This window comes from Jatropha curcas, chromosome 2 (assembly GCF_041381405.1).
Source record: "Jatropha curcas cultivar XTBG-Jc1 chromosome 2, XTBG_Jcur_1.0, whole genome shotgun sequence".
Taxonomy (NCBI): Eukaryota; Viridiplantae; Streptophyta; class Magnoliopsida; order Malpighiales; family Euphorbiaceae; genus Jatropha; species Jatropha curcas.
This window is the reverse complement of record NC_143152.1, coordinates 14185021-14193421: the sequence shown is the minus strand read 5'-3', so window position 1 is coordinate 14193421 and position 8401 is coordinate 14185021. Positions and strand designations below refer to the sequence as shown.

General features: G+C 36.4%; 1 pseudogene; it reads right to left on the bottom strand.

The window, feature by feature from the left end:
- Positions 1-700: 700 nt before the first annotated feature.
- LOC149498282 (uncharacterized) lies at positions 701-7916 on the bottom strand (annotated as a pseudogene).
- Positions 7917-8401: the final 485 nt, after the last annotated feature.

Below are 8401 nucleotides of genomic sequence, written 5' to 3'. Positions count from 1 at the left end.
CCAGGAAGTGGGGTAGAAGAGGAAGGAACAGAAGGAAATGATGGCGGCACAGGAGGCTGAGTAAAGGATGAAGCCCCAGACGTATCTGAAGAAGAAGGTGGAGGGATAGTCCCTCCTCGTCCAGGTATATTGCGTCCTCGACCACGACCTCCATGCAGACCACTGCCAGACGCATCTGAATCAAATGCCCTGCCTCTAGCCATCTGTACTACAGATAACAGAACCTACATATGTATGTATACAATTATATGAATTATAGAACATGTGGTAAATATGTATAAAGAAGTGAATAACATTAAAATTCTTCATTAATAATATTATATATACATATATTAATTTATAACATTAAAATTCTTCAAAGAATTAAGTGTCTTCATCATCATCTGCTTCCTCTTCTTCTTCTTCTTCCTCTTCTTGATATTCGTCTTCTGAGGTACCCATGATGATTTGATCTTCTTTCTCTTCATCATTTGATGCTCCTATTTCAACATAATTTCTACTTTCATCATCCAATCTATCCGTTAAATCTTCAACAATTTGCATCGGTTGCGTATCAACCCCAACTTCTTGAAATGGCTCCGATACTGCGAGTGAAGCCGTAAAAGCTTGATATATTTCCTGTGTATGAACAAACAAAATTATCATAAATATGATTTAACTAAGCTCCAGACCGGGTTTAGACTCTCTACAAGATTTATACTTACTGCACAAATGGTGTAATCTCTTCGAAATTCAACAAAATATAGGTTTGAACCGCTCGTATCTCTGCATCAGTCAATCGTCTTTTTTTTTATTTACCAATCGTACGACCAGAATAGGTGAAAATTGTTAGATTTCCTTCTAACTCAGATTCCATTCGATCTCCTCCATCATCATTACGTGGCACTCTTCGATGCTTGGTGTAAACATGTGGTTTGAAGTAGAGTGAACAGAAGGTGGAAGCTTCTTGCACTAGATATGCGTTGCAAATTGATCCCTCGACCTTTGCCTTATTACACATATTCTTTTTAATTTTCTGAAGGTGTCTGTAATTGTACAAAGCCAATATGTAAATATAAGTTGAAATAAAATATGTAATGATTAGAATGGGATGTTAGTGATTCACCTCTCAAATGGATACATCCATCTATATTGTACCAGTCCTACTATATGACATTCATAGGGCAAATGAACCGGCAGATGCTCCATAGAATCAAAGAAGCCGGGTGGAAAAATTTGCTCCAATTTGCATATCACTATAGGGTTTTCTCGTACTAGTTGGTTCATATCATCGCATCAGATAATAGTCATCGTCAATTCCATGAAAAAGAGACTTAATTCTGTCATTGCTTCCCAAATTTTCACTGGCAATAATTCTCGAAATGCCACATGAATCGATCTTTGCATGAAAACATGATAGTCATGGCTTTTCATGCCAAACAATTTGTATTTCCTCATGTCCACACATCTACCCATATTTGAACAGTATCCATCTGGAAACCTTAATGATCGGACCCATTCGCATAATAATTGCCTTTGGGGTTTATATAAAGAATAACATGCCTTTGGAAACTTACCAGTAAGTACAGATTGCTTGAGTTCTGGTTGACGATAAATTTCCTTCATGTCTGCTCTCGCTTTTGCATTATCCTTAGTTTTCCCCTCAATGTTCATGACAGTGTTGAACAGATTTTCAAACAAATTTTTTTCTATATGCATCACATCAAGGTTATGACGGATAAGAAGTGAACTCCAGTATGGCAAATCCCAGAAGATGCTTCGCTTTTTTCGCCCGCTATTCCTGCCAATTCTTCCATTCACCTCTTCCGCACCTAACTCTGTAACTTTCATAAGCCCCAGATCTTTAATTTCTTATAATATTTCAGCTCCAGACTTCACAAGTGAAGGGGGATCAGTAATAGTCGTGTTCTTTCTAAAGCATTGTCAATTTCTACTCCAAGGGTGAGATTCTGCTAAGAATTTGCGATGACAATCAAACCAACATTGTTTATCTCCATTTTTTAGTGTAAATGCATTAGTGTTTTCCATGCAATGAGGACAAGCCAATTTGCCTGCCGTACTCCACCCAAATAACATTCCAAATGCTGGAAAATCACTTATGGTCCAAAGCAAAGCAGCTCGCATTATGAAATTCTGATTGACCGAAATATCGAGATTTTCAACCCCATACTCCCATAAATAATTAAGTTTGGCGATCAAAGGTTGTAGAAACACATCAATTTTGTGTTTCGGATTATTAGGGCCAGGTACAATAACACACATAAATATGTATACATCTTTCATACACATTGAGGGTGGTAGATTATATGGTGTGACAATCACAGGCCATGATGAATATTGTTGTCCTGATAGGCCAAACGGCTGAAACCCATCAGTACAAAGCCCTAATCTCACATTTCTCATATCAGCAGCAAACATAGGATGATTGTTATCAAAGTGTTTCCAAGCTTTAGAGTCTGATGGATGAGTCATTATACCATCCTCATATTCATGCAAAGCATGCCATCTCATGTGTTCAGCTGTTGCCTTAGATGCATATAACCTTTGAAGGCGAGGAACAAGAGGGAAATAATACATCTTCTTGAAAGCCTTCTCTCTTTGTACTCTGCCAGTCCCTTGACCCCGCCGTTGATATCTTAGAAGATCACAAAACTTGCATTCTCTTAATTCGAAGTCAAGACCCCAGTATATCATACAATTATTTCGACGACAATAAATCTTTTCCATGGGTAGTCATAATCCCCGAACTAATTTTTTTGTCCGGTAAAAATTATTAACCATCGAATGGCCTTCAGGCAACATTTCTTTTGCTAACTGCACAAAATCATCGTAACACATTTCTGAAAAATGGTGCTCTACTTTCATGTGCAGTAATCATGCCACAACAGACAGAACTGAATGATTCTTGCATCCAGGCCATAGTTCACTGTTAGCTACTTAGCATGTCAAACAATTATTGTGCTGCATAGTTTGGCAATTCCTCCTTATTATCCCAATTAAATTCTACTCTACCTGCATCGATTACCATATCATTGCATTGATTACCATACTGAAATTGATAAGGCTGACCTTCTAAACTTACCGGAATAGAGTGGCCTGACCCATTGGAAACTGGAGGTTCACCATGATGTATCCATTCGTAATAATTTTCCACGAACCCATTTTTGTATAAATGAAGTTTAATTGTATCGATATCTAAGAAGGCTCTATTTTGACACTTCTTGTGATTACATGGACACCTCAGCTTATTACCATCCATACAACCGGGATTACCAACTGCAAACTATATAAATGGCTTTAATCCTTGCAAGAATTCTTGTCTTAACATCGCATTGACCTCGTACCTCCAGTACATCCAATCTCGATTAGTCTGCATTTTTTACCTAATTAACACTCTATTTATAAACGGCAAATTATATGTAATTGCATTAGTCCTAAACCATCCTTAAAACATGCCAAATGTAATGTTCCATTTACATTTCTAACTTACTAAGGTTATTTCTATAATAACGGTAACTATATATATTTAAACTCACTAAGTTCATTATTTCTAAGTAAGTTTATATATATATATATATATATATATATATATATATATATATATATTTGTATAAACTTACTATAATATCAATAAGTGTACGATTCCTCATATTTAGTTTTTTAAAAAAAATTCGGCAACACTTCAGCATAACACAATCAAGTCTCAAATCAAAACACACTTCAATAAACACTTCTATATCATACCAACATTCTCCAAAGGCAAAATGGCCACTACTAAGCCTCCAACTCAAACGCATAAGTCATTGCATAACCAAAAATAATAATAATAACAACAATAATAACAAATAAAATGCATTATTTCATAATTACAAAAAAAGAATAAATATTAGTAATCTCTCTGTAAGGACATACTTGTTGTGCTTGTGACTTTTATGGTAGACACAGGCCAACTACCATGTGGGTGGCCCATGTGAAGTGCTACCATGGTTTGTTTTAGTTATATGCACATATATTGATTTATCTATTTATGCACTTATTTTATATTATGGTTTGTTTTAGTTATACAATTATGTTTATTTGTCATTTGTTTTACTTGAATTTTTAGTTCTTTTTTTTAACATTAATTAATAAGATGTGATTTTTTTGTTTTTCACTTTACTTTTACTAACGTTACAAAAGGATGTTCTTCAACTTTAATTTTACTAAGAATATGGCAAGTGTTTAAAAATAAATAACAAATAACATGGGATTTTACTATGTTTCTTTTTATTATTTAAATATATTTAAATTTTACAAAAGCTGTTATGGCACTCTTTATTTTTATTTCAATCAATTAAACACTTTAAATTGTAAAATTACATCTATTGAATACTTTACTAATAAAATTATTTGATTGAATGCTCTAATTAATAAAATTAGATTGATTAAACATTGATTAAATAGTTAAAACATATTAAACTGTTATTCTTAAATTACATATCAAATTTTGCCTAAAATATGAAAAAATGAATTAGGACTTGAACACGAATCACTCAATCGCTCATGTAAAGGTATGAGTATCTTCCTGCTAAGTTATAGCCTGATCCCCAAGTGCATATATAATTGGATAATGTTTTGATTATGCATTTCCCATTTCATTTTCTTTTTCATCGTATTTCTGAAACTTTAGTTTTGGCCATCTAGGAAACAAAGTTACTCACTTGCCTTTTACATAATATAAATCTCAGATCATAAATTGCAATTATACTGAATCCTGTCATAAAAGGGAAGAATGCTTATTCATTATACATCAAAAGGTTTTCCTTTTTTTACGAATCCTTCTTAAAATAGTTTATTATCATCATCATCAACGTTCTGTAGACTGTAAACTAAAACTATTAGTAAATTATATTAGAAGAAAGAATATGAAGGGGTTGCTGAGATCGATAAAATCACCCATTTCTGTAGTTTTCTTCATAATGGTCATGCTCATTATATTCTTTCTGTTCCGTAAGCATTTAATTCCAAGAACTACAATTTTCAGGACAAGGATGCCTCTGGATCAATCTGTAAGTGACTCGAATTTTTTTTTTTGTCATGCAACTACAATAACAACTAAAAAAAATGAAATCCACAAAAAAAAAAAAAACGAGAACAAAAAAAAAATAGAGAGCAACTCGTACCTGACCAGACGACTACGAACGAAGAGGAGAACAACTTCTCCGGCGACCGGTGTTGCAACAGATTGGAGAAGGAGGCGGTTGGATACGACGCTGCAAACGACTGGGAACGGCGCTGCAAATGGTGGAGGAGAAGAAAGAAGAAGGAGATTTGCGCTTGCGCAAGGCGACCAGGGCTTATAAAGCCCACGTTGGTCACAAATTATTAAAAAACTCGGTTGCAATTTTTACTTTTGCGATGTCATTTTGTTGTGGAGCAATTTGCGATCGATTTACGACAAAACACATCGGTCGTAAATAATCAGTCACAAATCGGTCTCTAATCCTTCGCAGATGGAAAACTAAATTTGGTACTGAACTGCAGCGCGTAATTTGCGACGGACCTTCAGATGGTCACAAATCTGTCTCATACTCGGTCGCAAATTCATCTTAAACGTGTCGCAATATGAAACCAAACTGGTGGGAATTATTAACGCTATAATTAGCGATGGATATATTATCGATCGCAAATTCTATCACCGTTTGGTCGCAAATTGATCGAAAATATTCACTCTCCCAATCATCGCAATTGGTCGCAATATCATCGCAATATTGCGACCGATTTACGTAGGTCATAAAAACGCATTTTTTTATAGTGTCACTTGCTTTTCTATCTTGGGCGACTCCATCTCTTAGATCACCTTAATCTTGTAAGGATCAATCTCTATTCCTCTTGGGCCTACTATAAATCCTAGCATCTTTCACGACGTTACCCCAAGTAAACACTTCTTCGGGTTCAGCTGTAGCTTTTATTTGATTACTCTATCCATGCACCGCTCTAGGGCTGCTGTATGCTCTTCTGGCGTCTTAGTCATGACAATCATATCATCAATATAAACCTCTAGTTCCTTATGGATCGTGTCATGAAATAATGTAGTAGCCATCCTTTGGTAAGTAGCCCCGGCATTCTTTAAGCCAAACGGCATCACCCAGTAGCAAAAAGTTCTGAACTCTGTTATGAAAGTATTTTTGGCCTTATCTAAAAGCGCCATAAGAATCTAGTTATACCCTGAAAATCCATCTATAATGGGGTAGCATCCCATCATTACTGCGCTGTCTATCAAGATGTCAATATGAGGGAGAGGAAAATCATCCTTCAGTGATGTTTTATTCAAATCTCTATAGTCCATACACATTCTGACCTGCCCATTCTTCTTGGGAACGGGGAATATATTCACTAACCACTCTGGATAGTGAACCACTTCTAAAAATCCCACATCTATTTGCTTGGTCACTTCCTCTTTAATCTTCTCGGCCCATTCTAGTCTTAACTTTCTTCTCTTCTATTTCACCGACTTAGCTCCAGGGTACAATGGAATCGTGTGTTGGGCTATAGACCTATCTATTCCAAGCATATCTTCATAGCTCTATGCGAAGGCTTCTTTCTTGTCCATGACTAAACTTTGAAATTTTAGGTTAAACTCTACTGTTAGGTTTGGCCCAATTAACAAAATCTGTGGATGGTCTTTTATGCCAATATTAAATTGAAGCATGCATAATGAGTTAATGTATAAATGGAACCATCAGGAAAGACGTCAAACAAGTAAGCAAAACTAAAGTTCATTTCATTAAAGAGCATTGATAGCTCATTACACTCAGATTCATCACTAATAGAAATCACAACATCAGAAGGGGTTTCAGCTTCTTCAAAGCTTTCTTCAATACAGACCTGGATTGCCTTAAGTACTTGATCCGCGGGGTTCTCTTCTTCCTTCTTGTTGAATGCCTTCTTATTCCTCTCTTCTTCTCCTTCTTGTCGGGCAGCTTGCTTCTCCTTCTTATCCTTTTCCTCAACTGCTTTTGGCCCCTCAACCCCCTCTTCTTTTGGTTCTTTATCTTCTTCCTTATCTTCCTCAAGTTCTCATCCTTTAAGCTCAACCGCCAAGACCTCGATAATAGTAGCAAAGATCTCTAGGCCTATGTATGTCTTCCCATTATGCTTAAATGGCTCTATTGGCAGACACGGAGAGGAATGCTCACTCGAACGGATGAAATGTCCATCCATATCCAACCAGCCGAATGTTTTCTTCGATGTGGTTCTATGCTTAAAACCCAAGCCTATGCGATTTTCTCTAGGTATGAATTTCTGGTAATTCGGTAATGCCTTGTTGGTTCTTTCCAAGTCCTTTCCCTTCTTCAAAGTTCATTCTCTCATGATGTTGGAGACAGCGGCCCCATGTCAGTGCTTAGGAAAGTAATCTGAAAGCCAGTCCATGGGAGAATGACCTGCTTATCGATATTCAGTGTGGCTACACTTCTCTCATTAGCAGCAGGAATGGTGATAACCTCACCATTGAATGGAGACTTGATCTTCTGGTGTAGCATAGATGGCACACCTTCCAATGAATGGTACCATAGGTGCCCAAGCAGTAAGGCAAATATAGGGAGAATTTCTATCATAATGAATTCCGTCTCCTTTTCAATCGGCCCCACTTTAACAATTCTCTTGAATATGCCTTCCACCTGTCTCTTAGAATCATTATAAGCTTGAATGACAACATCAGAAGGTTATAGATCTGACATTTCCAACTTAAACTTTAAAAGAAGCTTTAATGGACAAACATTCAAAGCTGACCCATCATCTATCATGACATTTCCCGTTATCTTGCCTCTCACTTCTGCTTTTATGAATAAAGCCTTAGTGTGATTCCTCCCTTCGGGAGGAACCTCATCATCAATGAAAGTGATTATAAGGGGATTATATTGAGCCAACCCCATAAAATCGGTAGTAGAAATGGATGACAAGATTAAAATCTAGACCATAGCTTTAAGCAAAGCCTCTTAGTGTTTCTTGGAAGAGACAAGTAGGTCCCACATGCTCACATTAGCATGGGTTCTTTTCAATTGTTTAATTAGTGCGTCATCTTCAGCATCTTTCCTTGGCACGACCAATAGGCCAACTTTCTCATTTTTCTCCTATAGCTTTATCATGTCTAGTTGGTACACTCGACCACTGTAGGTCACATGATTCACTGTCTTTACTTCTTCCTCCTCGCTACTCCAAATATCAAGAGTAATGTGATTTACTATCAATTCATCCTCACTTTCTACCCAAACATCATTCTGACCAAACCATTCTTCATTACTATCATCCCATACATTCAAAACCATAATGTAGATCTGTTCCAATAGCAATTCTCTCTCTCTTTCTTCCTCCTCCTCTTTAAACACAGCCATCACCTCTTCGGTAGTCTTACCAGACT